At 48.1% G+C, this 12,050-nt stretch overlaps 1 protein-coding gene across 1 annotated transcript in view; it reads right to left on the bottom strand.

Annotated features, from left to right (window-relative positions):
* Window positions 1-12,050, bottom strand: part of spock1 (SPARC (osteonectin), cwcv and kazal like domains proteoglycan 1) — a 561,184-nt gene that overhangs the window by 374,503 nt on the left and 174,631 nt on the right. Inside the window, exon 3 of the mRNA XM_078550892.1 lies at window positions 8,065-8,110. The gene's annotated coding sequence lies outside the window, so the exon portion shown is untranslated. The remainder of the gene's footprint in view (window positions 1-8,064; window positions 8,111-12,050) is intronic.

The raw sequence follows: 12,050 nt of genomic DNA on the forward strand, positions 1-12,050 counted from the left end.
ACTCCACATCCTATGTTCCCATGTGCTGCATACCAGAGCACAGGCATTACCCACAGACTCGTCTTTTTACTAACATATTGACAGTTATATATGTATTTTATATATTTAAATGTATAACCATGCTTGCCATAGTGATTTTCCATTGCTACAAATTCCAATGCATTAAGTCACATGATGTGTGAATCCATATTTGTTGCATTGACCAGCTGATGAATTCAATAACAGTATATTACTTCTGACATCTTAGTAATGATTTTAACAGATAAGTAATCCAAATAAATATTCAAAAATAAATTGCAATGTGGAGATGGTGGCATAGTGGTATTGTCACTGGACTAGTATTCCAGGGACCCAAGGTAATGCTCTGGGGACCCGGGTTTGAATCCCACCAGATGATGAAATTTGAATTCAATAAAAATCTGGAACTGGAAGTCTGATGATGACCATGAAGCCATTGCCAATTGTCATAAAAACCCATCTGGTTCACTAAAGTCCTTTAGGGAAGGAAATCTTCTGTCCTTACCTTGTTTGGCCTACATGTGACTCCAGACCCACAGCAATGTGGTTGACTCTTAAATGCCCTCTGAACAAGAGCAATTAGGGATGGACAATAAATGCTGGCCTAGCCAGTGACACCCACATCCCATGAACGAATAAAAACAGTTAAGCATCAAGTCTCAGTATCATGATATTGCGTTTAAATTTAACGTTGCTTAAGCAATGTCACAATCTCTGTTGTTTGCATCCCAGGACGAGGCCCTATTCCAAACTTTATTTTTCTCTTTCCCAGACCATTCTTTGCAAATCACTGCTGATCCATCTCATTTGGTAACAACAATCGGATTTACAACTTGCGTTGGTTTCTTGGGTTGCAATTTGGATTGACAGACCAGGCAGGTTCTGTAATGGGCAGGTGATTTTCTCCAACCAGATTACTGCCCATGTGATGAAGACAAAAATGTACTTCATCATCTCCGATATCTAACTGATCTGGAGTCACTTTTGTTTACGTGGTTAAATAGTGGCAAGAAAAAGGGTGTTGCTAATGCATCCAGCACACGAACTAAGTCAAAGCAGGTGAAATGTTTGGATCTGCACCAAAGGAATTACAAATTTGTCGGTAACAATCGAAAGCGTTGATGAGCTTGGATTTAGTCAGGATTTATCCATTTCAAATTGATGCCTTTGAGAAAATACATCAAATTTATAAAAGCAGAATTAAATCAAGGGCTGGGTTTTGTGAAGCCCGCTGCAGCTGGCAAGGTGGCAGGCGGGCATGGGGAATTGTGCAGATAGTCGCATGTCAGACTCCCAGAGGTGGGAAAACTATAAACGATTAAGTCAATGGCAAACAGGTTAAGTAGGAAACTTGCCCATTAGCACCCATTTCCAATTTGCATACAATTTAAATACAATTCCACATGATTTACGGCAAAATACTGCAGATGCTGGAAATCTGAAACAAAAACAAAAAATGCTGGAAAAACTCAGCAGGTCTGACAGCATCTGTGGCGAGAAAGACAGAGTTAACGTTTCGAGTCTGTGTGACTCTTCTTCAGAGCAGCCAGCCCTGTGAGCCCACATGATTTAGTACTGCTTCCCTGATTTAGTGAAACTCATGTGTCTCTCGTGCTTTCAGTAACGCGCCCAGTGAAAGTTGGTGACTTATATGTGGCTTTCTTGACTCAGTGTAGGAGTCCTTTAGTCAGTTCCCAGGAGATTGAGTCACAAGGCACTGGATTGATCTTGAAGATGTTTCCTCGTGTGAAAATTTGCTGAGCTGGCACTCTTAAGGGGCAGAGCCTCAAGCAGGAAATTCAGAACCCTGAAGTGCTGGGCCCATGTTTAAAGGGGCAGTGAACATCTGAGGTGCAGAAGAAACATCCCTTAAAGTGGCACCATAGATCTGAGTCCCTAAGGGGAGGACACTTAAGAGGCTGCCTGTAAGGAAAGGGAGAGGTAGAGGCAGCATGGGAATCATCCACCCTGTCCTTCTTCATCCTCGAGCACTGGAGGGGATGCCCTGGCTGGGCAGGGACACCCAAGATCTCAGTTGAACTCATCGATGACATCCAATGATCTTGTGCGATGGGGGAGGAGCTTCTCCCTGGGCTTTGGAATGTCTTTATGTGCTGGAGCAACAGAAATCAGATGCTGAAGATTCAAACTGCAGAACGCAAGACAATTTCCAGTTCTAACACAGGGCTGGCTGCCCTTTAAATATGGTGTCAGCTCCTGTATGGCCATCAGGTAATGTGGGCTTCCTGATGTCAAAGCCACACCTCTCCCCCCCGCCCCCCCCACCACATGATCCAGTGGCAAACCCACGTCGCCCACATTCATAAGCTTCCCGCCAAGTAACCGGGTTCAGCTGACCACCACAGACCTGCGCCAGATCCCCAACTGGGCCTGCCAATACGCGCCATGACAGTAGGACAAAATCCAGCCCCAACTGTCCACAAGAACACCTCCACCAAACTTGGAGTATCCCCTTTAAATTCTTTACTTAGAAAAGACAAAATAAATGTGTTCTTAGTGCAAACCTGAGACGATTCCACTCTAAGTGCGGTAGCGGGTGGGTAAAATGATGGTTTACTCGTAGGCCACAATGGCAGCTTTTCACGCTGTATCATCCCAAAACTGCCGCATTAGTTATACATTCCCGGGAAACACGCCATTCCCACGGTGGGTGGGCTCTCATTCGCCTGCCATGCCATCACCTCACTGCTCCAGCAAGCCGGGCACCATATTTAAAGTCCAGCCACGTGCACGCACCTCAGTGCTTCCAGCCCATGGCTGCTGCAAAGACGATATGGCCCTGAAAGGCAAAAAGACTGCAGTCCCCAGTTTCAATGACGTGTTCCTTGAGCATCTTTTGGATGCGGTGGAGGCTCACCGTGATGTCCTATATCCCTGCTTTGGCAGCAACCTCACAAATCCGGCTGGGGAGGCGGTGGCAGTGCTGGCTGGTGCCAACACCACTTCAAAAGAGGGCAGCCACCCAGTGCCACAAGAGGATGAATGGTCTCCTCCGTTCCACCAGGATAAGTCACTCTTCTCATCACTTTCAACGCACACACTCAACAAACCCATCGCACATCCACAGGGATCTCACGGGACATGTTTAAGGGACATCACCATTCACTCTCTCACACACACCTTCATTGTCCTCATCTCATCCATGGGACCCCTCACCACCCACACAGGCCAAGCATACTTATCACCTGGTCTAGCAGGCATCCTGCTTGCACTCTCTCCATCTCTATTCATGCTGGCACACAACAAGAACAAGAGGGAGAGTTTTCAGACTGGTGGAGGAATGCCTGAAATCAAGGTCCTCATGGAATCTGAAAACAGAGCCATCCAGCTGGCCAGCGAGGATCTAGACCATCCCTGTGCTGATGGTGAGGTCGGCGGTGCTCCACCAAGTGAGGATCTAACAGTGTAACATCCATCAGACAACCATGCCCTGAGTGATGTGTCCTGTTTCACAGGCCGCTGTCATGCACTAATTATCTCCCCTTGCTTTCGCAGGTACATCTGGAAACCGTCGACAGAATCTACAACCTAGGGCCTCCAGTAAAACCCCAAAGACACCTCTGAAGAGGAATCCAGAGGCACCTTACTTGAAGTCCCATCACAGCGCTCACTCACATCCTCCACCAGCGCAGAGACACACATCTCGGTGGGACTCAGCTTTACAATCTGTTGAGCACATCACACTTTCTGATCCACAGCAGGTGGCGGCAAGGACTTCCCAGGTGTCCGGCACTCGGACGACTGCTGGAACATCAGGAAGGATGTCCGCTGCAGTCCTCAGATGCAAGGCACGATAGAGGAGTCTGTCTGCCTTCAGGCTGAGGTGATAGTGCTGGCATGCCAACGCACCGAGGTCAACACTGGTAGGATGGCAGTCGCCATGGAGACCTTGGTCCAGGTCATTGGTCAGCCATTGCTGCATTGGCTCAACTCCATCGCTGATGCCATAGTTGGCCTCCAGTAGTGTGTATGCAAGAGGGGTGCAGGACATCTCGATCTCACTCCAGCTATCCTTTCTCCTCAAGGAGTCAGCCAGGGCCCCTTGGGGAGGAGGATCAGCAGGTGAACCACCCCCCTGTCCCGCCCCCAGGGCCATCCATCCAGGTGACTCCCAGAGTGTCCAGCCCATCCAAATCCCCTCTTCCTGTGACCTCAGCAACTCCAGCTCCACTGGCCGGGGAGGGTGCCACTGCCATGTAGCAAGACCCCAAAAGCACATCGGGGCCCTGCGGGTCTCGGCCCTCCAGAGGACAACTGTCAAGGTCATCACAGTGGGGGTCAGCAGTCGTCAGGCTGTCTCCACCTCCACTGTGGATGTCCAGGGAGCACCAAGACGTAGTGGCAGGGCAAGGAAGGTTAAGATAATGTCGTTGCAAAGCCTGGGCACAGGTGCTGATCACATGTACATACTGTTCACTATTGGCAATAAACTCCTGAGAATGTCTCCCTGCCTATGGCTCCTTGTTCTGATGAGCAGTGTTCTTGTCACTCAGATGTGAATCCTTCCTGCATAAGATAAAGGCAGGTGTCTCAGTCCAGGGCCTCTTCCCTGTGATTCGTGCAGCCATCAGGCCAAAGTGATGGTCCGGCCTCCTCGACACATTACTGATGCCTGCACCTTGATGGTGCTTGTCATTGCTGCCAGAATGTCGTGGGCAGGCATCACAGAGTTCCATCATTCTCTGTGGGCTCTCAGCACCTTTGAGGTGGGGCTGGTCCCCATCTCTTCAGCAGATGTGACCAGTGACGCTGTGCTCCTGAAGGGGTCAAGTGCTGAAATAAGACAAAGGATCAGATGCTTTTAAAAAGTTTCATGGCTGCATCTCTATGATATGACCCTGATCACAGAGCGCAAGTGAGCTGCTCTCAGCCAGACAGGAGTCAGACATTCTCAGAGACTATGTGAAGATCCTTGGAGGGTCCTCACTGCATGTCATCTTCATCTTCCTTAATCGGGTGACCATTAGGGCCTCCACTGTGTCTCCATGACAGGCACATACTCACAGAAGGTATTTGCGCTGCCATAAGCCAGACTGGAGTCAAAAGTTCACAGATGCAATGTGAGGATCTATGGGGTCAATTCACTGCATGTTGTCATCATCCTCCACAAACCTAGCAGCTATGAGGGCCTCCCAAGCGTGCCTGCTTCATCTGGCCAGTGTGAGGGTCTCATCACGTCATCGTCACCTTCAAGGACCTCCTCACCCTCATCCCCTTCAGCGTCCTCCTCATCGGAGGAGAACTCCAACTCCTCCATCTCATCTCCCCATTGCAGCGTCAAGTTGCAAACGGCACAGCAGGTGACAACGATGCGTGACACCCTCTGTGGACTGTATTGCAGGGCTCCACTAGACTGGTCCGGGCACCAGAACCTGATCTTCAGCATCCCAATGGTCTGCTCCACCAAGTTGGGAGTTGCTGCATGAGCCTCGTTATACCGTTGCTCTGCTGCAGTCTGAGGCCGCCGCACGGGTGTCATCAGCCACGCCCTCTGCAGGTAGCCCTTGTCCCTGAGGAGCCATCCCTGCAGCCTCTGTGGACCCTGGAAGAAGTCAGGGATCTGTGGCCGAGTGAGAATATAGGAGTCGTGTACACTCCCTGGAAACTGTGCGCACACCTGCAGGATGTGTTTGTGGCGGTTGCACACCAGCCGCACATTCAGCAAGTGGAATCCCTTGTGGTTGACATAGTTGACCGCTTGTTGTAATGGAGATCCGAGCGCCACATGAATGCAGTAGATGGCACCATACACCTGTCGGAAACCCGAGATCTGGGCAAATCCAATCACTCTCGCATCCTGGCTGTCCTGGTCCAAAGGCAAAATGCGCAAGTTGTGCTCCCTCATGAAAATGGCATCCATGACCTTATGGATGCATTTGTGGGTGGAAGCTTGTGATGCCCACATGGGTCACTTGTGGAGCCCTGAAAGGAGCCACTGGCGTCAAAATTGAGTGCTGCTGTCACTTTCACAGCCACTGGCAGTGGATGCCCTCCATGACCCTGTGGCACCAAATCCTGCAGCAGCTGGCAGGTGTGACCGACCAGTTCGCTAGACATGCGCAGTCTTCAGCGACACTGATTCTCGGTCATCTGCAGGGATGAAAGGCAGCATCTATAGACCCTGGGTCTAGCTAGGCACCAACCAGCGATGGCTCACTGTGGCTCTTCAGCGGCGTGTGTGAGAGCCCCAGCAGCCCCTTCTTCAGAGGTTACTGCTCCTCCCTTTGCGCAGCCAGGCGCCTCCTTCGCTCTCTTTTCAGTAATCCTCACTCTCTGTAAGCCACGAGGCATATATCTAGTTCATCAGGCTCCATGATCCTCCTTGTGCTGCAGGATGAAAGAGAGAGATACATGAGTTAGCATGGGCACATTAAGAACATGCCCTGGTTAAGTCTGAAAGCACCTTAATGCATCCTAAAGAGTGCTGGCCACCACTTGGGTGGCCAGAGATTAGTGCATGGCTGCCCGAAACCCCAGTCACCTCCGCCCCACGCCACCCAATTGATTGGCAGCAGCTTCGCCCACTGGACTGCATGCTGTGCTCTCAGCTCAGGCACATTCTCCTAACCCGCACTGCAAGGCTGCACTGTTAGCTTGGGGGAGACTGGTCCAAAGCAGGATGCTGACATTGCAAAGGACTGTGAGCGCCTCCACCAGTGGCTGCTCCATGGCCAGCTTTAGCAAGGAGATTGTACAATGTGCCCAGCTGTCTAACTGTTCTGCTGTCCACTAAAACACTCATTAGTTTGCTGCCTGTGCCCGAGGGGTGAAAAGCTCTGGAGCATTTGGTGGCACTTTGATGCCTCTGCATTGTTTCAGTGGGCAGATAAGCTAGAGGCCCGACTCCAATCATATCAATGTGGCTGTGCCTGAACTGTCTCAGCTGCAGAGGAATGGACACTTTATATAAGGTTTCCTTAATGCCTGGCTGCTTCCCTAACCCACCGCCGCACCCACCCGCATTGCTTGTGCACTACGTTGAATCACAGGGCAACCCTTGCCACTCCCCCACGCAACATGCCTCAACCACAAAGCAGCCCTTGCCACCACCCCTCTGCCCCCAACATGCTTCAACCTTGAGGTTCAACAGGTCCGCAAAATTACTGTGTGCTCACCTCCGGGTTTGCCTCAAAGTGCAGCCCACCAAGGGTAAGCACTTTATATGCTGTTGTGAAAAGCTTTATAATGATATGCTGATATATTACAATGAGGTTCCCGAAGTCTGATGGCGGGGAACGTGGCCCGCCATCGGTGGACGATCGCAAACTGGCTTCACAATGTCGTGAAACCGACTTTTGGCCTTCTCGCCATATTGTCTGCTCACACCACCAAACAAGCCCGATGCCAACGGGCACGGGAAATCCCGGTCTTAGTCTTCCAATATTTGACAGCGGCTTATACCACAATGTAAAAGTGGCTAAAACACAGTTATTGAAGTAAAATTAATTTTAAAATCTGCTGTAATTTTGCCCATCACATCTGTAATCTCACTGACAACTTCTTTCTTCATTTGCTGATACACCACATTACAAATCCCAAATTTTTAAAAAAGACATAAATCAAGCACTATTAGTGTCCTACCTCTACTACAATAACTCTGTGAATGATATGTGACCTACAAAAAGGCATTGGGCACAGATTCTGACAATTACGCACACTGCCATGTCCACAAAATGCTTGTGGATTTCACAAAAATTACTTTCACTTGAGATTCTTCACTTGAAGTGCAAAGGATACTTGAATACTCAGGCTGGCACAACCCAGCTAAAATTCAAAAGGTTTGAATTATGTTTGAACAGACAAAATTAAAAGCTTTAATGCTATTTCATATGATAAAAAGCAAATTTTTGAAAATCACATGTAAGTTCTCTCATGCTCCTAAGATTGGTATACATAATTCTTTTTTAAAGCAATGATGGGACCTGCTCCAACTTCAGTTCCATATGAACTAGTCATTCCAAATGTTGCTTAGCAATGGTACACATCCATACATAAAAATAAGCTTGTGAGACAAAGAAATCATACCTTGATCAAATGGTTTGTTCGGATTCCAGCTTCTGAAATAATCATCCTAAAAGAATAAAGAGAAATTATAAAATCAATGTATTCCTAATACTTCCCAATCACTACATTCTCTTTAGATATTTAGAAGACAAAGTACAAGTGAGTGAAAGATGTTATGGCATAGTTAACTTCAAAATATCTATGGATTGCACTTGAGCATTAGCCTAAATCAGGAGCACCGTCTCCTCTGTGGATTGCAGCCTAGACCTGGAGTGATTTGTCGGGAGCTCCTTGCTCCTGGTAGGGCCATCCATGGCGGTAGGGTCGGGGTGGGGGGAGGAAAGTGCCAGACGAAGTGTGGTCCAAAAAAAATCAACAACGGCAGAACTGGCAAAGGAAGATTGTGTGTTTCACCAGCTGCGAAGGCTGCAGCAGCAAAGTGGTTCCAGTTATTGAGGTTCGAAAGGTCACTGAAATCTGACCACCAGCCCGTCAAGAACATGTGCACAATGATGACGTCCCAAGATCCCCACATTATACAAAGTCATGCACAGGCTTCTCCCAGGGTCCATTTGCCAAGTCCTGTGGTGATGGAGGATTGGTGACGGAGACAGGACTGTGAATCTGGGAGTCTCTAGTCAGGAATCTGCACACAGGCGACAGATGCACAAAAGTTGTTGGACACCTGTGTTGGGACAGAGATGTCTTTGGGCAGCAGCATCTGTGACTGAGCAGTCCTCTTCAGACTAACCTCTGCTCACCTCAAATAGGGAGAGGACTGAAAAAAATTCCCTAAAGATAGACTGTCTCACTTCATCCTGGCTGGGGAACTATACTCTCCAGGATCACCATCTTTCTGGTCAAAGAAGAAAACTTTAAATTTTGCAACTCAAAATGTTAGAACAGTCATGGTTAATCTCAAGAGTGGCCGTCTGGAAAGAAGAACGGCAATCTTATCGCATGAACTATCAAGAATCCAAATTGACATTGCCCTCAGTGAGGCCCGTCTCCCTGAGGAGGGGCAGCTGAAGGAACTGGGGGATAAACCTTATACTGTGAAAGAAAGGCTGACAATGGCCCTCACGTCCATGGAGTTGGTTTTGCCATCTGGAATAGGATCCTGGATGCACTGCCAGAACTCCCCAATTGTATAAACAAAAGGTTCATGACACTTCACCTACAGGTCAGCCGTAGCCAATATGCCACCATCCAGAGACCCTTGCCCCTGATGAAGATGCTAAGGAAAAGTTCAATTCTGATCTTGATGAACCTATCACCGCCATCCCACCGGAAGAAAAGGTCATCTTTCTGGGGAACTTTAATGCCAGGGTTAGCCATGGTTCCGATGTCTGGAGTGGAACCAATAGGAAAAACATTCTCTCTCAAACATTGTAACAAACTCTCCTGACAGAAGGACAAATATGAAACCACATAGAAACATCCTAGATCAAAGCATTGGCAACTCCTGGATTATGCCATTGCTCGGGTCAAAAATCTAAGTGATAACTGTATCACTTAATCCACGTGAGGGACTGATGCCTGCTGCACAGATCATAGATCTGTTCAATCGGTGATGAACATTCACCTAGCTCCAAAACATCGCAAAGCCCAAAAGTCCAAGAATAACCCAACATCACAAGTCAAGAAGGCAGCATTCCAACAGCTAAAGGCTGAAGCCCAAAGTAAATCCAGGAGATAAAAGATGTATGGTGGGAAGAGAAAGCCTGAGAGATCCAACAATATGCTGACCATCATTACATGCAAAACATTTTTTTAAGCCGCCAGGGCCATCTATAGATCAAGGTCAAATGGACAAAATCCTCTTCGTTCGCAGGGTGGTGTTTCTCTTCTTAAGGATGACAATGCCATTCATAAACACTGGAAAGAACATTTCCAACAACTCCTCAGCCATGAATCCACAATGGCAGTTGATACTCTCCAAGCAATCCCCCAGTACCCTGAGGCAGAATCCATGGGTGAACCACCATCGATGGGAGAGCTGGAACAAGGAATAAAATGGATGAAAAACAACAAAGCCCTGATGGCATTCCAGCTGAGGTTTTCAAAGCTGGTGTACTTTTACTCATATCACAACTCCATGCACTCATCCTACGGATTTGGGCGAAAAAGAAATCCTGACACATTCTCGTGAATCACCTCTTTCTTGTGGCTGAGGAAATCCTCCCGGAGACACAGGGTGGCTTTAGACCTTCCAGAGGAACCTCTGACATGGACTTTGTTCCCAGACAAATCCAAGAAAAATGTTGAGAATAACACCAGGAACTCTATTACATTCACAGACCTGACCCAAGCATTTGACTCAGTAAATCACAAGGCTCTGTGGATTGTGCGCTTGGATGTCCAAGAAACTTCATCACAATCTTGGAACTGATATTCATGATGACACGACTGCAGCTGCCTTAAGTGGGAGATCTGAAACAGATGCCTTCAAAATCCAGACTGGTGTCAAGCAAGGCTGTGTGATAGCCCCCATTCTATTCACATCAACAAAGATCAATTGCCCTTTGGTGTCAGCATTAAATACCACCCATATGGAAAACTCTTTAATATCAGTCACCTCCATGCCAAAACAAAACCAAACAAAGTTATACATGATCTACAGTTTACAGATGCCTGCAATCTCATTGCCCACGCTTCATCAGATTTGCAAGTAACCCTTGATATCTTCCATGCTGCATACAAGAAACTCGGCCTGTCCTTGAATGTTGCCAAAACAAAACTCATGTATCAATCCACACCTGGTCAGTCAAATATTCCACCTCCATATATGTCTGGCACTACCACTGTGCTAAATGGGATAGGTTTTGAACAGATCTAGCAACTCAAGACTGGGCATCCATGAGGCGCTGTGGGTCATTAGCAGCAGCAGAATTTTACTCGAGCACAATCTGTAACCTCATAGCCCGGCATATCCCCCACTCTACCATTACCATCAAGCCAGGGGATCAACACTGGTTCAATGAAGAGCGCAGGAGGGCGAGCCAGGAGCAGCACCAGGCATACCAAAAAAAATGAGGTGTCAACTTGGTGAAGCTATAACACAGGACTACTTGCGTGCCAAACAGCAAGTGATAGACAGAGCTAAGCGATCCCACAACCAACGAATCAGATCTAAGCTCTGCAGTCCTGCCATATCCAGTTGCGAATGGTGGTGGACAATTAAACAGCTCACTGGAGAAGGAGGCTCCACGAATATCCCCATACTCAATGATGGAGGAGCCCAGTACATCAGTGCAAAAGATAAGACTGAAGCATTTGCAACAATCTTCAGCCAGAAGTGCCCAGTGGATGATCCATCTTGTCCTCCTCCGGAGGTCCCCAACATCACAGATGCCAGTCTTCAGCCAGTTCGATTCACTCCACGTGATATCAAGAGATGGCTGAAGGTACTGGACACTGCAAAGGCTATGGGTCCTGACAACATTACGGCAATAGTACTGAAGGCTTGTACTCCAGAACTTGCCGCGCCCCTAGCCAAGCTGTTCTAGTACAGATGCAACACTGGCATCTACCTGGCTATGTGGAAAATTGTCCAGGTATGTCCTTTACACAAAAAGCAGGGCAAATCCAACCCGGCCAATTACCGCCCCATCAGTCTACTCTCGATCATCAGCAAAGTAATGGAAGGGGTCATCAACAGTGCGATCAAGCAGCACTCGCTTAGCAATAACTTGCTCACTGAGGCCCAGTTTGGGTTCCACCAGGGCCACTCAGCTCCTGACCTCATTACAGCCTTGGTTCAAACATGGACAAAAAAGCTGAACTCCCAAGGTGAGGTGAGAGTGACTGCCCTTGACATCAAGGCAGCATTTGACTGAGAGTGGCATCGAGGAGCCCTAGCAAATCTGGAGTCAGTGGGAATCAGGGGGAAAACTCTCCACTGGTTGGAGTCATACCTAGTACAAAGGAAAACGGTTGTGGTTGTTGGAGGTCAGTCAGCTCAACTCCAGGGTATCACTGCAGGAGTTCCTCAGGGTAGTGTCCTA

This window comes from Cetorhinus maximus, chromosome 10 (assembly GCF_964194155.1).
Source record: "Cetorhinus maximus chromosome 10, sCetMax3.hap1.1, whole genome shotgun sequence".
Classification (NCBI taxonomy): domain Eukaryota; kingdom Metazoa; phylum Chordata; class Chondrichthyes; order Lamniformes; family Cetorhinidae; genus Cetorhinus; species Cetorhinus maximus.